The sequence below is a fragment of the Sus scrofa genome, chromosome 17, assembly GCF_054392235.1.
Source record: "Sus scrofa isolate SSC_HxYL_T2T_F1_AM1 chromosome 17, Sscrofa_HxYL_maternal_Yorkshire_Landrace_v2.0, whole genome shotgun sequence".
Taxonomy (NCBI): Eukaryota; Metazoa; Chordata; class Mammalia; order Artiodactyla; family Suidae; genus Sus; species Sus scrofa.
This window is the reverse complement of record NC_139399.1, coordinates 30,348,359-30,366,255: the sequence shown is the minus strand read 5'-3', so window position 1 is coordinate 30,366,255 and position 17,897 is coordinate 30,348,359. Positions and strand designations below refer to the sequence as shown.

The window sequence follows — 17,897 nt, the reverse complement described above, 5'->3', positions numbered from 1 at the left end:
TGGTACTATTCTCAGAGATGGCCTGAGGGTTACGGCACTGTTGTGGCTTCTCCTCTGGAATGCTGAGGGCAAGACTTCTAAGACTTGGCTCCAGAATCATTTTCTCGACTCTCCTTATCAGTCCTCCTTATCCTTGGAAAGCTCTCATGAATTCCTACCGCTATGACTTGTCCATGCTCCCTTCCCAAAGAAAAAACAAAACAAAACTCTTTACTCATTGTCACTTAATAATCTAAAAACTAGTTTTTAGTTGGTAATTTCTATGTGTCAAGCACTGCTTTAAGTGATCACCAATCCAGACCTCAGGACAACTATATCATTAAATAATATCAACTTCGATTTACATAAGAAAAAAGTGACACACAGAGAGATTAAGTATTTCACCAAAAGTCACACAGCCATAAGTAGCAGAACCCGTATTAAATCCCTGAAAGATTGGTTTGGAGCCTGTAATCTTAACCCACACTCAGTGCTTTCTCTCGACAGTTTACATACAGGCATAACTTAGAGATACCATGCTTCAGTTCTAGACCACTGCAATTAAAGAGAGTCACATGAATTTTTTGGTTTCCCAGTACACATAAAAGTTATGTTTTGGTATAGATTGCAGATGTGGCTTGGATCTGGCATTGCTGTGTCTGTGGCATAAGCCTGCAGCTGCAGCTCTGATTTGACCCCAGCCTGAGCACTTCCATATGACACAGGAAAAAAAAGTTTTATATTCATAGTATATTGTATGTAATAGCAGTATGTCTAAAAAAATGTATATGTCTCAGAATTCTCTTACGGCTCAGCAGGTTAAGGATCCAGCATTGTCATGGCAGCAGCTTGGGCCGCTGCTATAATGCAGGTTTGATCCCTAGCCCAGGAACTTCTGCATGCTACAGGTACGGACAAAAAAGAAAAAAAAAAAGTGTATAGGTTTCAATTAAAAAATAGTTTATTGCTAAAAAATAGTTTATTGAGCCTTTATCAAGCCATAATCTTTTTGCAATAGTAATGTCAAAGATCATTATTATTGTTATATTATAAAAAATATAATAATAATGAAGAATTTTTAAATAATACCAGAATTGCCAAAATGCAACACAGAGAAATAAAGTGAGGAGATGCTATGGGAAAAATGTCAGTGAAAGATTTGCTTGACACAGGGTTGCCACAAACCCTCAATTTGTAAAATATGCAATATCTGGTAACTACAATAAAGTGGAGTACAATAAAACAAGCTATGCATGTATGCACTTCCTAGAAATATGTACTTTCAAATAATACTACTCGACTAAAAGTCTCATTTCTCAAATACTCAATATAATTCTGGGAAATGAAAAACTAATAGGATATTTTTAAATATGCAAAACTTTCAAAAAATATTTCATTAAAATATATTTTGAATAAACAGTGCTGCTATGAACTTTGGGGTGCATATATTTTTTGAATCAGAGTCTTTCTCTTTCCAAATATATACCCTGAGTGTGAGGACTGGATCATATGGTAATTCTATTTTTAGTTTTTTAAGGAATCTCTATACTATTTTCCATGGTGGCTGTATCAATTTACATTCTCACCAACAGTGTAGGAGGGTTCCCTTTTCTCCACACCCTCTCCAGCATTTATTGCTTGTAGACAGACTTTTAATGACGGTCATTCTGACCAGTGTGGGGTAATACCTCATTGTGGTTTTGGTTTGCATTTCTCTAATTAGCAGTGTTGACCATCTTTTCATGTGCTTTTTGTCCATCTATATGGCTTCTTTGGAAAAATGGCTCTTTAGGTCTTTTGCAAATTTTTTGATTGGGTTGTTTGTTTTTCTGATATTGAGTTGTATGAGCAGTTTGTATATTTTGGATATTAACACCTTGTTGGTCACATTGTTTGCAAAGATTTCCTCCCATTGTGTAGACTGTCTCTTCATTTTCTTCATGGTTTCCCTTGCTGTACAAAGGCTTTTAATTTTTAAGTTTGTGCTAGGTCCCATTCATTTATTTTGCTTTTAGTTCGTTGGCCTTGGGAAACCGATCTAGAAAATATTGCTATGATTTATGTTAGAGAATGTCTTGCCCATCAACTGACAAGTGGCTTAAGAAGATGTGGTATCAGATCTGGCATGGTTGTGGCTGTGGTGTAGGCTGGGAGCTACAGCTCCAATTCAACCCCTACCCTGGGAACTTCCATATACCACAGGCATGGCCCTAAAAAGCAAAAAAAAAAAAAAAAAAAAAATAAGAAAGAAAAAAAGGAAGATGTGGGGGGTGTGTGTGTGTGTGTATACACACATATATATGAGATACATTCAACCACAAAATTATATAATGGAATATTATTCAACCATAAAAAGAATGAAATATTGCCATTTATACCAACATGAATGACTTGGAGAATATTATACTTAGTGAAGTAACTTAGAGAAACAAAAGTACTATTTGATATCATTTATATGTGCAATCTAAAATAATACAAATGAACCTATGTACAAAACAGAAACAGATTCACAGACAGAAAAACTTATGGTTACCAAAGGGGAAAGGGAGGAAGAGAGGGACAAATTAAGAGTACAGAATTAACATATACAAACTACTAAACATAAAGTAGATTAGCACCAAAGATTACTGTATATCACAGGGAATTATAGTCAGTATCTTGTACTAACCTATAATGGAATATAATCTGAAAAAAATAACTGAATCACTTTGCTGTACAGCTGAAACTAACACAATATTGTAAATCAACTATACTTCACAATTTTAAAATATTTTGAGTATTATAACATAAACAGAAAGTTGACTTATATAATTACTGTTATTGCTTAAATTCTCTTTTTTTTTTTTTTTTTTGCCTTTTAGGGACAGACATATGTCATATGGAAGTTCCCACTGACAGAGGCCAGGGGATCGAACCCACATCGTCATGGATACTAGTGGGGTTCATTACTGCTGAGACACAACAGGAACTCCCTGCTTAAATTTTTTGACTTCACATTTCAAAGGAATAAAGTGACGAAAGAATTAACAAATTGACTAAGAGAAAGAAATGCATATAAGAATTATTTAATGGGAAAACCTTTTTAAAATATAGTGAATTGCCAAATAGAAAATATAAAAGAAATGGAAAAGTTAACAATGACATCCAATCAAAGAGAGTAGCTTATGAAAAACAATAGAAAGCTTAGAAAACATTACCACATATTTTTCTTTTATTAAAAATATGTGTTTTAATCTAGACAATTCTTATAAATCATGTCGCTGAAATATCACACTTAATGGTGTTGCAATTTGAGCCATTAATTATGCTTTCTATTTATTATATGGCTATAATTTTAAAGCTTAGTTTCCTTCAGATTGAAACTTCTATATGTTTCAATTAAAAGTTATTTACATGATATGAAAATCTCTTATATTTTCAGGATACATACTTAAAGCAATAATATAAAAAATAAAAAATGAGCAACATTTGATGATGAAGATTTATTGAATGCTTACTATAAGCTAGGTACTCTCTAACTGCTTTGCAGGAATTGCATCCTGCAAGTAACACAGCTTCATAAGTCCTTCTATTACAATTTTTCCATTTTACACAGATGAGGACACCAAGTTAGTTAAATTGGCAAAGAAGGAATCAATCTCAGACAGCCTGTTGACACAACAAGGTCACCAACCATCTGAGCTATCTTGCTCCTGGCAGTTGCTGAGCCTACATCTGAGTAAAATTAACACTTCATGATAAGTATCTACTATGTGTCATATACTGTGTTCAGTGCTGGGCAAACAGAAACTGAAGAGATGTCACCCCTCCTCTTAAGGAGCTCATTGTCCTGAAGGGGCCATTTGGTGAGGCATCAATGCCAAGGCATGTAGTAGGTGCTCAATAAGTGTTAATATGAATAATCACATGTACACAGTTTAGAACCAGCAAAGAAGAAAGAATGATCAAAGTCCTTTAGAAAAGGGGAAAGTAGAGAAGATTTTCAAAAGAAACAGAGAAGTTAGTTTCAAATTGGATTCATGATATAGACAGTATACTGTTTACATTTATTTTAATTAGACTAATGATGTGGTATAAATAAAATATTAATGAAGGAAATCAGGGTCATCATGCTATCACTTTCTACTTACTCTGGGGGTTTATAACCACACTATTATGGTTTTGTATCTTGTCAACAGATGAATGCAAATTTAACCAGACTTTTGGCACATTTTTTTCTTCTTTTGCTCTAGGACATGGGCAAAACATCTGATATATAGTTTGGCAATGAATGAACTAGAAAAATTGTTTTGAGGAGTTCCCGTCATGGCGCAGTGGTTAACGAATCCGACTAGGAACCATGAGGTTGCAGGTTCGGTCCCTGCCCTTGCTCAGTGGGTTAACGATCCGGCATTGCCGTGAGCTGTGGTGTAGGTTGCAGACGCGGCTCGGATCCCACGTTGCTGTGGCTCTGGCGTAGGCCAGTGGCTACAGCTCCGATTCAACCCCTAGCCTGGGAACCTCCATATGCCGCGGGAGCGGCCCAAGAAATAGCAACAACAACAACAACAAAAGACAAAAAAATAAATAAATAAAAATAAAAAAATTTTAAAAATAAATAAATAAATAAATAAATAAAATAAATAGAAAATTAAAAAAAAAAAAAAAGAAAAGAAAAATTGTTTTGAGAGTTCCTGCCATGGTTCAATGGGTTAAGACCTCAACATAGTGTCTGTGAGGATTCGGGTTCAATCCCTGGCCTTGTTCAGTGGGTTAAGGATCCAGCATTGACACAAGCCACAGCATAGGTCATAGATGCAGCTTGGATCTGGTGTTGCTGTGGCTGTGGCATAGGCCACAGATTCAGCCCCTCGCCTGGGAACTTCCATAGGCTGAAGGTGTGGCCCTTAAAATTACTGTTTTGTAAGCTGTATGTTCTTGATCTTATAAAACTCTGACTTTTGTTAGCTCAATTACAGGTTTAAAATGATCTCTATAACTTTAGGAAATATACTTATGTACTTTAAGTAATACAGTTAGATGAAAAGGATAATTCTGTGTCTCCTCCAACTAGAATGGAAGTCCATGAGAACAGAGATCTGCTTGCTATCCTCTCTCTCTAGGAACTAGAACAGTGCCTGACACATAGGAAGTACTCATTAACTATATGTTGGATGAAAAATTAATTAGTTGTTAAACTGCCATCCTGATTGGAATAGTATATCATACCTCTGTTATGAATGATCACACTGAACAATAGGATCATCATTATAATGGGCTAATTGGTGGCTCCTCCAAAATAAAGATACATCTACCCTAATCCATAGAACTCTGAATGGGAGCTTCATTGGAAGAAGAGTCTTTGCAGGTATAATTTAGTTAAGAACCTGAGATGACATCATTCTGGATTATCTGGGCAGGCCCTAAATCTAATGACAACTATCCTCATACAAGATTTATAGAGGAGAGACACACAAAGAGAAGACTGTGAAGATGGAGAGAGAGGTTAGAGTAACGCAGCCACAAGCCAAGGACACCAGGAGACCCTATCTGCTGGAAGAAGCAGGAAAGGATTCTTCTCTAGAGCCTGTGGAGGAAATGCAGCCCTACTGACACCTTGAGTTCAGACTAGAAGTCAGAACTATAAGAAAGAAAATTTCTGACGTTTCCAGCTATGAAGTTTGTGGTAATTTGTCATGGCTGCCCTTGGAAAGTAAAACAGTTATCAGGAGGTCATCTGTGGAAGAAGTCTGGAGTTATTTTGAGGTTGATTTAATTTAAAGAGGAATGGGAAGTACAGGAACAGCCCCTAATGTGTCATAGGCAAATGAGAAATGCCCAGAGGCACTCAACAGTGATGGTGACAAGAGCAGCTTCAGTAGCGTGGTGGGGATAAAAGGCTAATTACAGTGGGTCAGAAAGTAAGGAGAGATAATGAAGATAGGTAAGTATGGAGAAACATTTCAAGGAGTTTTGCTAAAAAGTTGTAAAAAAAAGATAGAAATGGGGGAAATAAGAGTCAAGAGAGATTTTGAAAAAAGAAAAACTTACAGCAAATGTGTATGCTAATAGCACAGGCCAATAGAGAAGGAAAAACCTGATGATTCGGGAGAGAAGGAAGAACCGTTGGAGTCATGTCCTTAACTCACTTTACCTTGTTAATTACACTGATGTCACCCCTGCCTTCAGGGAATTTACAATAAAGTTAAGGTAACAGGCTTTATTTTCCCCCCAGTTTTACTGAAGTATAATTAACAAATGAAAATCCTATATATTTAAGATGTACATTGTGATGGTTTGATTACATATATATTGTGACATGATAACTACAACCACAATCAGCTAATTAACATATTCATCATTTCAGAGTTACTTTTTGTATGTGGTGAGAACACTTAAGATTGATTCTCTCTCTCTATTTCTCTCTCTCTTTTTTTTTAAGGGTCCCACTTGCAGCATATGGAAGTTCCCAGGCTAGGAGATGAATTGGACCTGTAGCTGCTGGCCTACACCACAGCAACAGCCATGCCAGATCTGAGCCCTGAGCAGTGTCTTTGACCTACACTGCAGCTCAAGGCAACTCCAGATCCTTAACCCACTGAGTGGGGCCAGGGATCAAAAGCACATCTTCATGGATACTAGTTGGGTTTGTTACTGCTAAGCCACAATGGAAACTCCAAGATCCACTGTCTTAGCAAGTTTTAAGTATAGAATTAAATATTATTAACTATACTCACCATGCTGTACACCAGATCCTTAGAACTTACTCACTTTATAAGTGAAAGTTTGTACCCTCTGACCAACGGTTCCCCATTTTCCCCAATCCCCAGCCCCTGGTAACCACTGTTCTATTCTCGTTTGATGTGTTCATTTTTTAAGATTCTGCATACAGGTGAGATTATACAGTATTTGATCTGGTTTATTTTATTTAACATAATGTCCTCCAGGCTCACCTATGTTATCACAAACAATGGAATATTATTCAGCCATAAAAAAGAACATTTTCTTTTATCCATTCATCCTCCAACAGACACTTAGGTTATTTCCATAGCTTGACTATTGTGAATCATCCTGCAATGAACATGGGATAAGAGACTTTAAACCAATCATTGCAAGGAGATTGAGTGCCAGAAAGGAGAGGTCAAAGTTCCATGGAGTGTATATAACAGAAGGCCTAATCCTGTGAATGCAGTGATGATGAATGTAGAGATCAGTCAGTGAAGTTTTGTTTGAAGAACCAATATCTAAGTTAGACAATTATAGAAAGCCTTAAATATAAAAACTCAAATGTATATAAGGTTTAAAATAATTTCAGGAGTTCCCGTCATGGCTCAGCAGTTAACGAATCTGACTAGGAACCATGAAGTTACGGGTTCGATCCCTGGCCTTGGTCAGTGGGTTAAGGATCCAGCGTTGCCGGGAGCTGTGGTGTAGGTTGCAGACACGGCTTGGATCCTGCGTTGCTGTGGCCCTGGTGTAGGCTGGCGGCTACAGCTCCAATTAGACCCCTACCCTGGGAACCTCCATATGCCGTGGGAGCAGCCCTAGAAATGACAAAAAAATAAAAAATAATAATTTCAGTTTGCCTCATTTGATTAAAAATTCCTTGCACTGACTTCTCAAGGTACATTTTGATAATTTTTTCCCTTTGCTTTGCAAGTAGTGTCAAATAGATACAGAACAGCATCATGGAATTTGAGAACTTAAATTAGAAGTTCTATATCCTTCAGCTAAGTCAATCACAAGATTAATTTTGTGCCCACTTATCTGCTATATTTATAACTTATTGGTAATAAAAACATAATGAATAAAACTAAGATTGGCCATTCATGACACTTTAAATATTTAGAAAATCCATAAATTGCCTGTAACTTCTAGATGTTTGTGTCTTTGGTGATATATGACGATAGTTAAAAGAACTGTGTATTTTCAGCCATAGTATTACAACGTTAACTATGTATGCAAGCCATTTTCACAGATAAAGCTGTTTTGGGAACAGAATAATCACCTGACTAATTTCTCTATTTTAAATCCTCTGGGAACTGCTTTCCCAGGCTGCAAAAAAAAAAAAAAAAAATGTTGCTCTGTCAAATTGCATACAACCAAATCAATTCTCTAGACACTCCTGCAGAATACTAACAAAATGTCTTGATGAGAGAATATTCAGGTAAACTAGCCATTTTTCTTTCCATTTCATTGCACTCTGCCATATGCTAGTTGTTAAAATTTTCTGTTTTGCGGGTTTTACCTCTTCAGAAAATTTAACAAAAGAAGATGGTTGCTTGGTTTAGCTAGGAATAACCAAATTTCTACCTGGTGAAGACTTAATTTTATCATTCTGATTACTCTGTAATTCTATTTCAAAGTACTCAGGTTCTTTTCCAAAATCATTTGCTGTTTGTTTCATTTTACAAATTTTATCATTTTCTTAAGACAGTTCTTTTTTTTCTTGATTTTCTTTATTCTTGGTCACATTAAAACATTACATACTTACTGGGAAACTTAAAAGCCTTGTGTTTATTCTCTTAGTAATGTATCTTGAAAGAAATTATCTGAGGACATTGCTTATTACACATTCATTGCTGTTATACACAGGTTATGTTTCAGTCACATAAGGCTTTGTTATGGACTTGTTATATACCTCTTTCTCTGTATTTCTGCATTTACCATTGTTTATTATGCTCATTTCATCCCCCTCATTAATTTAGTAAATTAAACTATAATTTCCTTTAAAGTAAATAAAGCTGTCCACTGTGTCTTCTGCCTAAGGATATAAGCTGGCTCTGTTACTCTCCAACCGGAAAGGCTTACCTACCCCCTAATGGTAACATGCTCATTAGAAATTCAACATGTGTAAAGTGCTTAGACCACTGCAAGCCCATAGTGAGAGTTCAAAAAATATTAGTTGTCACTATCATTTTCACCATCATCGTCATCCTTCACAGCCTTATTATTAGGAAATGGGTTTCTATGACTATGAATTTGTATGTATAAAATTTTCAATCTTCATGCTGAAAAAGAAGACTTGGACCCTCAAGGAAATTCTTCCCAGTTACATCTTATTAGTAATAAGGTAAAATACATCAACTTGTTCTGGCTGCTAGAGGGTCATTTACTACCTATAGGTAATGATGGCAGAGTGCCCAGACCTAGCTTGAAACTGCAGAAATAGCCTAGAAATATGGAATAACTGAAAAACAAAAAAGCTCATGTTGGCTACTAATGGAAGATTCAGAAAAAGTTCCATACACAGGGTGCTCCAAGTGAATGACTTTTAACATCTGGCTTTCAATATATTAAACTCTCCTGCGTTACAGTCATTCCACAGTAATTTTTTTTTTTTAAGAAAAGCAAAACTAAAATTATAGGCTCTAAGTTACTGCCTATATCACAGGATATTATTACTTTGATAAGATGGCCCTTACATACTGTCCTCTTCATTCACTCGATACATCTTTTACTGAGTAACTACTACGTGTTAGGCAGACACTGCTCTAGGCATCAGACATGGAGCAATGAACAAAATAAAGTACCTACCCTCATGGGGCTAGCAAGGGTAGCCAGACAAATGGATGGAAATGCAAATAAACAAATGATCCTTTTTAAAAAGATCAGCAGTAATATACCCTGTGAAGTGACATATGAAGTACACGTAAAGGAAGTGAGGAATTAAGCTCTGCAACTAATGGTGGGAGATATTTGAAGCAGGTTGAGTTGTAAGTGAGGCAACCCTGAGATGGAACCACAAAGAGGGCAACATTCTACTGCTTCAGGTCCTAGTTTTCTCAGGTGTAAGAGAAGGGCCCTGAACTGGATGACTTCTAAATTATTTTCCAACATTAAAATTACTGTAGACCTTGCCATTTGTCTGGGCCTAGTAGAATTCCTAATAAAATACCTCTAAACATAGAAGAGAAAAATAATTAACTTCCCTAATTCACCCTTTATTACATTTCAGATTGATAACTGAATTCTTTATTGACATAATGTTACTTATGAGTCCTGTGCATCTTATATATATCATGCGGAGGATTTGTGAGTAATAAAACTTTACTTTGTACAATATAGATGCAAATGAATAGTTCTGTATTTTCGGTAAAGATTCTCCTCTCAGCTCATCCTCCCTTAGAATTAAATTCTTGGGACCTTTCTTCTGAGTTGTGTCCCACACGACAGCACAATAGTTTACACTCTAGCATCAGACAGATCTGGGTTTCAACTACAGCTCTGCCACTTAGTTGTATATAGTGTACAAAGTGTTAACCTACTCAGTGTGTCCTTGCATGTAAAATAAGGACCTGGGATATGCTTATTATCACTCAAAGCACAGAAATGCTACTTACTCTTTTTTAAAAAAATCATTTATTTTTATATTTGTGTTTCCACTGCCTATTGAGCATCTTCACTTGGATAACCTACTCTTAAATCAGACTCAATATGCATATTTGTCATCATTTACCATCAGATACAAGTGTCATAAAAGAAAATCAGATGGGAGTTCCCTGGTGGCTTAGTGGGTTAAGGATCCAGTGTTGTCACTGATGTGGCACAGGTTTGATCCCTGGCCCTGGAACTTCCACATGTCATAAGCATGGCCAAAAACAAAACAAAACAAAACAAAAGCAAAACAATATACCAGTGGCTCTGAGAAGAAGGGGTTTATTTTCTTTTCATATAAACTCCAGAAGTGGACAGTCTGGGGCCAGTGTAGAATCCCTAGGCATTATGAATTCCTGTTACCTCATAGTCCAAGATTGCTGCTGTACTTCTATGTTTCCATAAAATAGGCAGGAAGAATGAGGGCGAGAGGAAGGGGCACACCTCTAGATGAGTCTGCTTATATGCAGCTCTTCTTGAAATCTAATACATTTTCACTTGCATCGTATTACCCAGAACTTAGTCATGTGTCTGCAACCAGCTGTAAAGAGAAGCTGGGAAAGATCTCTGAGCTGGGCGCCATGATGGCCCTGAATAAAATAAGGATTCTAACACTGAAAAAGAAAGGGAGAATGGATACTGCACAGGCAATTGACAGATTTTTGCCACAGAAGCAAACCAAAATCTTTTTATCTCACTGAAACATATTCTTCCTCTGGGTTTTTCTATTTCAAAAAAAGTATTTTCAGCCTCTCAGTCTGCAATAGAGGCAAGAAATATCTGCATTATTTCTAATGCCTTTCACTTCCTGACACCCACATCAAACCAGTTGCCATATGTAGCATTTACCATCCTCTCTCTCCATTTCCACTAGTGTTACTACCTCACCTAGACTACAGAATGGTCTCACAGATGCTCTCCATACACTCAGGTTCTTCTATGTCTAATCTCCTTTAAAGACTACCACCAGATTACTATTGGGGAGCAGAGCTCTTATCATGCCACCTCCCTTTTCTAAGCTTTTAGAAAACCTATAATACCTGAAGAAAAGCTCCAAATTCTTAGTCTGCCATTGACTTCCTTGCTACCTAACATATTTTATTGCTCTGGAACCCTAAACCTGATATTCCACGTAAACTAAGTCTGTACTTCATCTTTACAACTTTACTCAGGCTATTCTTCCTCCATCTCTACCAAAATGTTTTAGTTTGGGTACCACCAAAAGCAATTACTGGGATGAGAACTTCAGAATAGAGAGTTTAATAGAGAAGTGATCTCAAGAAACACAAATAAGGGAGTTCCCATCGTGGCTCAGCAGAAATGAATCCCACCAGCATCCCTGAAGGATACAGGCTTGATCCCTGGCCTTGCTGAGTGGGTTAAGGATCCGGGCTTGACATGAGCTATGGTGTAGGTTGCAGAGGTGGCTCATATCTAATGTTGCTATGGCTGTGGCGTAGGCCAGCAACTATAGCTCTGATTCAACACCAAAGAAGCACAAATTAAAAAAAAAAAATGAGAAAGAAGAAAAGAAAGAAAATCCAATAATTACAGCATTTATGAGCCTCTGGTGCACAGTCCTGTTAGGGATACTCTGGAAGACATGAAGGTCATACACTAAAAGGAAAAAACAAATCTGACCCCATATTAGGTCTGTTTTGCTGCCTGTGCTTAGTCTGGCTGGCTCTGTGCCTTTTATAAGGGAATGTTGCCTATAGCCTGAAATATATAGAAAAGCCTATTCTTAGAGCTCTGACCTTTAAGAGTCCATTCATATAGAGATAAAAGGTTGTAGGAACAGAGAATAGCATTTGTTTTATTGGAAGTTTACAGGAACATCGTGACCTGACCTACTTGTAGAGCCACAAGAACAAAGGATTCCAACATCAAGAAGTTTGCAACAACTAACCATGCCAATCTCTCAGTTGGCCTTTAAAAATGCTTTGCTCCCTTGAGAAGTTCAGGGTTTGTGGGGCACAAGCCACCTGTCTCCTTATACTGCCCTGCAATAAACCTTTCTCTGCTCCAAACTCTGATGTTTAATTTGGCCTCCATGTGCATGGGGCACATAAACTTGCATTTGGTAACAACCAAAATATAGTCCTGGAGGAGACTGAAGAGGCTGGGCATTCATCACTGACTCTTTATCATCTCCTACTGAGATGTCTCAGCTCCCAACAGAGGGTTGACCATGGGGAGTTAACTCCTCTGCAGTCCCTGTGGCACCTGCAGTTCAGCTGGGCAAGCTCCCCAGGTGCCAGAGAAAGCCCTGAGGCAGAGAAGCTAAAAGCTTATGCTATCCGAAGTGGGAAACCATTGGCACACCAAGAATGTCCACAGTGGCACTAGCACTCAAGTAGGCAAAGCATCGAAAAGTCAACTATTGACTTTATGAAGCAAACCCCATCTGTATTAGTTTCAAGGACCAGTCTAAGGCAACACTTCCAGGAAGCTTTCTCTGATCACCCCAATTTGAAGCATTTAATCATTACTTGAACTCTCTCCATTAGATTACTTTTATATTCTTGAGATAGTAAATACATTAGCAGACTGCATCATTCTTGAGAATAAGCTTTGTATCTGATTTTGTAAGTGTAAAATTTTTACCTCACAGTACTATGAACAAGGAGAAAATAATCAAGCACCATGGGCATTTAAAGGCCACAGAAATTATTTTGAATGTAAATTATAAAGATTTGGCATAGTGTAAAAAAAAATAAAGACCTGTGCATAGAAACTGCGGATTTCTTACAATCCTAGAGCTTCCACCTCTGGTATTCATTTTAAGTGAAATATTATAGTGAGTTTAAATATCACTAGGTGCTTGGTTTAAACAGTCTGTGAAGATTAGGCTGAACTCTCAATTCATTAATAATAGGCTAAGAAGAGCACTTACTTCAGTTTTTAAAGCAATAAATATTACATATTAAAAGGTAACTCCTCATTGAATCACTTTAAATTTAGGAGTAAAGTTCAGTAACCACCAAGATATTAGACTTCCCTTCAGGGGTTTAGTTACTGGCAGACCCAAATGCCCTCATCCAAAAGCATAATATTTATGAGTCAATTCCAAAGCAAAGCTCCATACAGACTAGACTCAGGAGTGTATTAGGTTATACAATGAAAATTCACATATTGAAAGTTCTTATGCATTCCAGTTAATTTAAGAATTGGATGACATCCTACTTCAATGATCATATTTATCATCACTGTTAATAAACATACACATTCCATTAAGTCACTATAAGTACGTGAAGAAGATTCTAATCAACAACTCTTACTGGTGTCACTTCATTTCAAAGACTTTAGCACTGTTGTAACTCAACTCTCTTACCAATGTTTAATTGCAAAAGATTTAAATAATTGACTTTCATTTTTTGAAACAAATTTATCTTAGTAAAGATACAGGAGTAGTATACAATTAATATTGGGAAGATGAAATTCTGACCGATATGCTTAATCTGAAAAGGCAAAAACAGGCATTTTTTTAATTTTATAAAACAGCAGGCAAACATTGACACAATCTTCTACTTACTATTCTAAAATCTAAAAATTAAAGTAATTCTTTTAAATGCTAAACAGGATTTCTTCCTCTTTGTGAAAATGTTAACTATCCATAGGCTGAATATTATTAATCAATACTCATATATTTTTGTGTTAATAGGATTTCTGTCATATATAAAATTAGAATGCTAAGATCTAATAAGCATATAACTTTAAGACAGTGCAGTCTGCTTTAAAAGGATCAGCTATTATAACACTATTAACCCATTTTGATATTTCTTTCCATCTGTATTCTAACCCATTAAAAATTGAGTTCTGTTTACAAAATGGCTGTTTAATATTTTCTACTATATCATATTTGAGATAATACACTAAAATGCCTCACATGATATTAATAATTTTATTAACATTTTCATTAAATTACTGGTCTAAATGTCTGCTCATCATTATGGCAGAAATTATGATAAGGCTACAAACAAGAAAACAGATTATCTCTTCCCAAATTTTATAGGATATTTACATTAAATTATTAACCATTTCCATCTACAAAGAGAAGATGACATGATCTGTCGACATCTGCTAATTCAGCCATTTGGTATTTCATTACTCAAACTGGGACTAAAGAATTAAGGCGATCTTTAAAAAGTTAACAAGGAGTCAGATCTTAACTGAGCACTTCTGGCTTTACTATGTAACATGAGTGAAATCAAATAAATGTCAGCCATCTCTCTACATACGTCTTCTAGACGTACATAGTGTAAAAAAGAGATATCCATTATAGAGCAAACTTTCCAAAAGATTTAACCAAACTAGATGACAAGACAACTTGGTATGTATCATAGGCATGTATGTGTATATGTGTGTGTATATTGGAACTGAACAGGCTTAGTCTAGGGTGGAAAGATTGAACAATAGAGGCCGAAAAAGAAAGTGAGTGGAAGCTGCCCAAAGGGATGAAATATGTTGTCCAAGAAAATAAGTCCTTCAGAGACAAAAGTGAGCTAGGAAAAGAAAAAAGAAAGGAAGGTAGGGTTTAAAGAGATGGAGGAAGCAGCAATGGAATTTGGGCTGTGCTACATCCTAGCTCATGTAACATTATACTGTGTTTTATTACAACTAAGATTCCAAATGTCTCCTTTTCTGTAAGAATTCCAGTCATTTTAGTGAAGACAGGTTCCATGTGTTACATTTTGAAAACTCCCAGGGAAAATTATTTCCTGGATATGATGACCTGCCAACAAATAAGAATATCAAGTTTGCCAACTATTTGTGGAACTGTTAAATTCCTGACAAAGATTTGCCTGGCAGGGAACTGAGTAACGACAACAACGTAGGACTGTTTTTACAAAAGAGTTTGGGAGTAACTTTCCCCAAAGATCCTTTCAACTGTAAATGAGAGGAGTTGAAATAGATGCTCCCCAAAAGTCATTTCAACTAGAAGATTCCATGATCTAAAATAAAGGTATAATTCTAACACATGCTGAAATTGGCCCATCCTACCTCAGAGCCTCCTCAGCAGAAATAAAGAGAGTAGAATAACCCCCCTACTGCAGGTGTGTTAAAAATTCCTAGTTTTCACTACTAGTTTGCTTTAAAATAACACCTATGCTATTTTGCTTATAATGGACACAAATTTTATTTTATTTTATTTTATTTTTTAGTTTTTGTTATTATTGTTTTAATAGTTACTACCCCAATATAATTTTTTTCTACTGTACAGCATGGTGACCCTGTTACACATACATGTACACATTCTATTTTCACACATTATCATGCTCCATCATAAGTGACTAGACATAGTTCCCAGTGCTACACAGCAGGATCTCTTTGCTAACCCATTCCAGAGGCATTACTTTGTATCTATTAACCCCAAGCTGTCCAACCACTGCACTCCCTCTTCCTCCCCCTTGGCAACCACAAGTCTATTCTCCAAGTCCATGATTTTCTTTTCTGTGGAAATGTTCATTTGTGCTGTATATTAGATTCCAGATAAAAGTGATATCATATGGTATTTGTCTTTCTCTTTCTGACTTACTTCACTCAGGATGAGAGTCTCTAGTTCCATCCATGTTGCTGCAAATGGCATTATTTCCTTTTATGACTGAGTAGTATTCCATTGTGTATATATTCCACATCATCCTAATCCAATCGTCTGTCAATAGACATTTGGGTTGTTTCCATGTCTTGGCTATTGTGAACAGAGCTGCAATGAACATGCAGGTGATGAACATGCAGGTAATGAACATACATGTGTCTTTTTTAAGGAAAGTTTTGTCCAGATACATTCCCACGAGTGGGATTGCTGGGTCGTATATGGTAGTATGTATAGATTTCTAAGGTACCTCCATACTGATCTCCATAGTGGTTGTACCAGCTTACATTCCCACCAGCAATGCAGGAGGGTTCCCTTTTCTCCACAGCCCCTCCAGCACTTGTTATTTGTGGACTTATTAATGATGGTCATTCTGACTGGTGTGAGGTGGTATCTCATGGTAGTTTTGATTTGAATTTCACTAATAATCAGGGATGTTGAGCATTTTTTCATGTGCTTGTTGGCCATCTGTACATCTTCCATCGAGAAATGTCTATTCAGGTCTTTTGCCCATTTTTCAATTGGGTTCTTGGCTTTTTTTGCTGTTGAGTTGTATAAGTTGCTTATATATTCTAGAGATTAAGCCTTTGTCCGTTGCATCATTTGAAACTATTTTCTCCCATTCTGAAAATTGTCTTTTTGTTTTCTTTTTGGTTTCCTTTGCTGCGCAAAAGCTTGCCAGTTTGATTAGGTCCCATTGGTTTATTTTTGCTCTTATTTCTGTTGCCTTGGAGACTGTCCTGAGAAAACATTTATAATATCAGAGAATGTTGATATCAGAGAATGTTTTGCCTATGTTCTCTTCCAGGAGTTTAATGGTGTCTTGTCTTACATTTAAGTCTTTAAGCCATTTTGAGTTTATTTTCATTTATGTGTGAGGGTGTGTTCTAGTTTCATTGATTTACATGTAGCTGTCCAGGTTTCCCAGCAATGCTTGCTGAAAAGACTGTCTTCTTCCCATTTTATGTTCTTGCCTCCTTTGTCAAAGATTAATTGACTGTAGGTGCCTGGGTTCATTCCTGGGTTTTCTATTCTGTTCCCTTGGTCTGTATGTCTGTTTTGGTACCAGTACCACACTGTCTTGATGACTGTGGCTTTGTAATATTGCTTGAAGTCTGAGAGAGTTATGCCTCCTGCTTGGTTTTTGTTCTTCAAAATTGCTTTGGCAATTCTGGGTCTTTTGTGGTTCCATATAAATTTTGGGATTGTTTGTTCTAGTTCGGTGAAAAATGTCATGGGTCATTTGATAGGGACTGCATTGAATCTGTAGACTTCTTTGGGTAATATGGCCATTTCTACAATATTAATTTTTCCAACCCAGGAGCATGGAATATCTTTCCATTTCTTTACATCTTCTTTAATTTCCTTAATTAATATTTTATAGTTCTCGGCATATAAGTCCTTTACCTCCTTGGTCAGGTTTATTCCCAGGTATTTGATTTTTTGGGGGGTGCAATTTTAAAAGGTATTGTATTCTTGTATTTCTTTTCTAATATTTCATTTTTAGTATACAGAAATGCAACTGATTTCTGAATGTGAATCTTATATCCTGCTACTTGGCTGAATTTGTTGATTAGTTCAAGTAGTTTTTAGGTTGAGTCCTTAGGGTTTTATAGCATCATGTCATCTGTATACAGTGACAGTTTTACCTCTTCTCTTCCTATTTGGATGCGTTTTATTTCTTTTGTTTATCTGATTGCTGTGGCTAGGACTTCCAATACTATGTTGAATAGCAGTGGTAAGAGTGGGCATCCTTGTCTTGTTCCAGATTTTAGTGGGAAGACTTTCAGCTTTTATCCATTGAGTATCATATTTGCTGTGGGTTTGTCATAAATGGCTTTGATTATGTTAAGGTATGTTCCCTCTGTACCCACTTTGGTAAGAGTTTTGATCAAGAATGGATATTGGACTTTGTCAAATGCTTTTTCTGCATCTATTGAGATGATCTTGTGGTTTTTGACTTTTC

The 17,897-nt window shown here is 36.4% G+C and overlaps 1 protein-coding gene across 8 annotated transcripts in view; it reads right to left on the bottom strand.

Moving 5' to 3' along the window:
* MACROD2 (mono-ADP ribosylhydrolase 2) overlaps positions 1-17,897 on the bottom strand; it is a 2,051,375-nt gene that overhangs the window by 1,634,779 nt on the left and 398,699 nt on the right. The gene's annotated exons all lie outside the window — the stretch shown is intronic.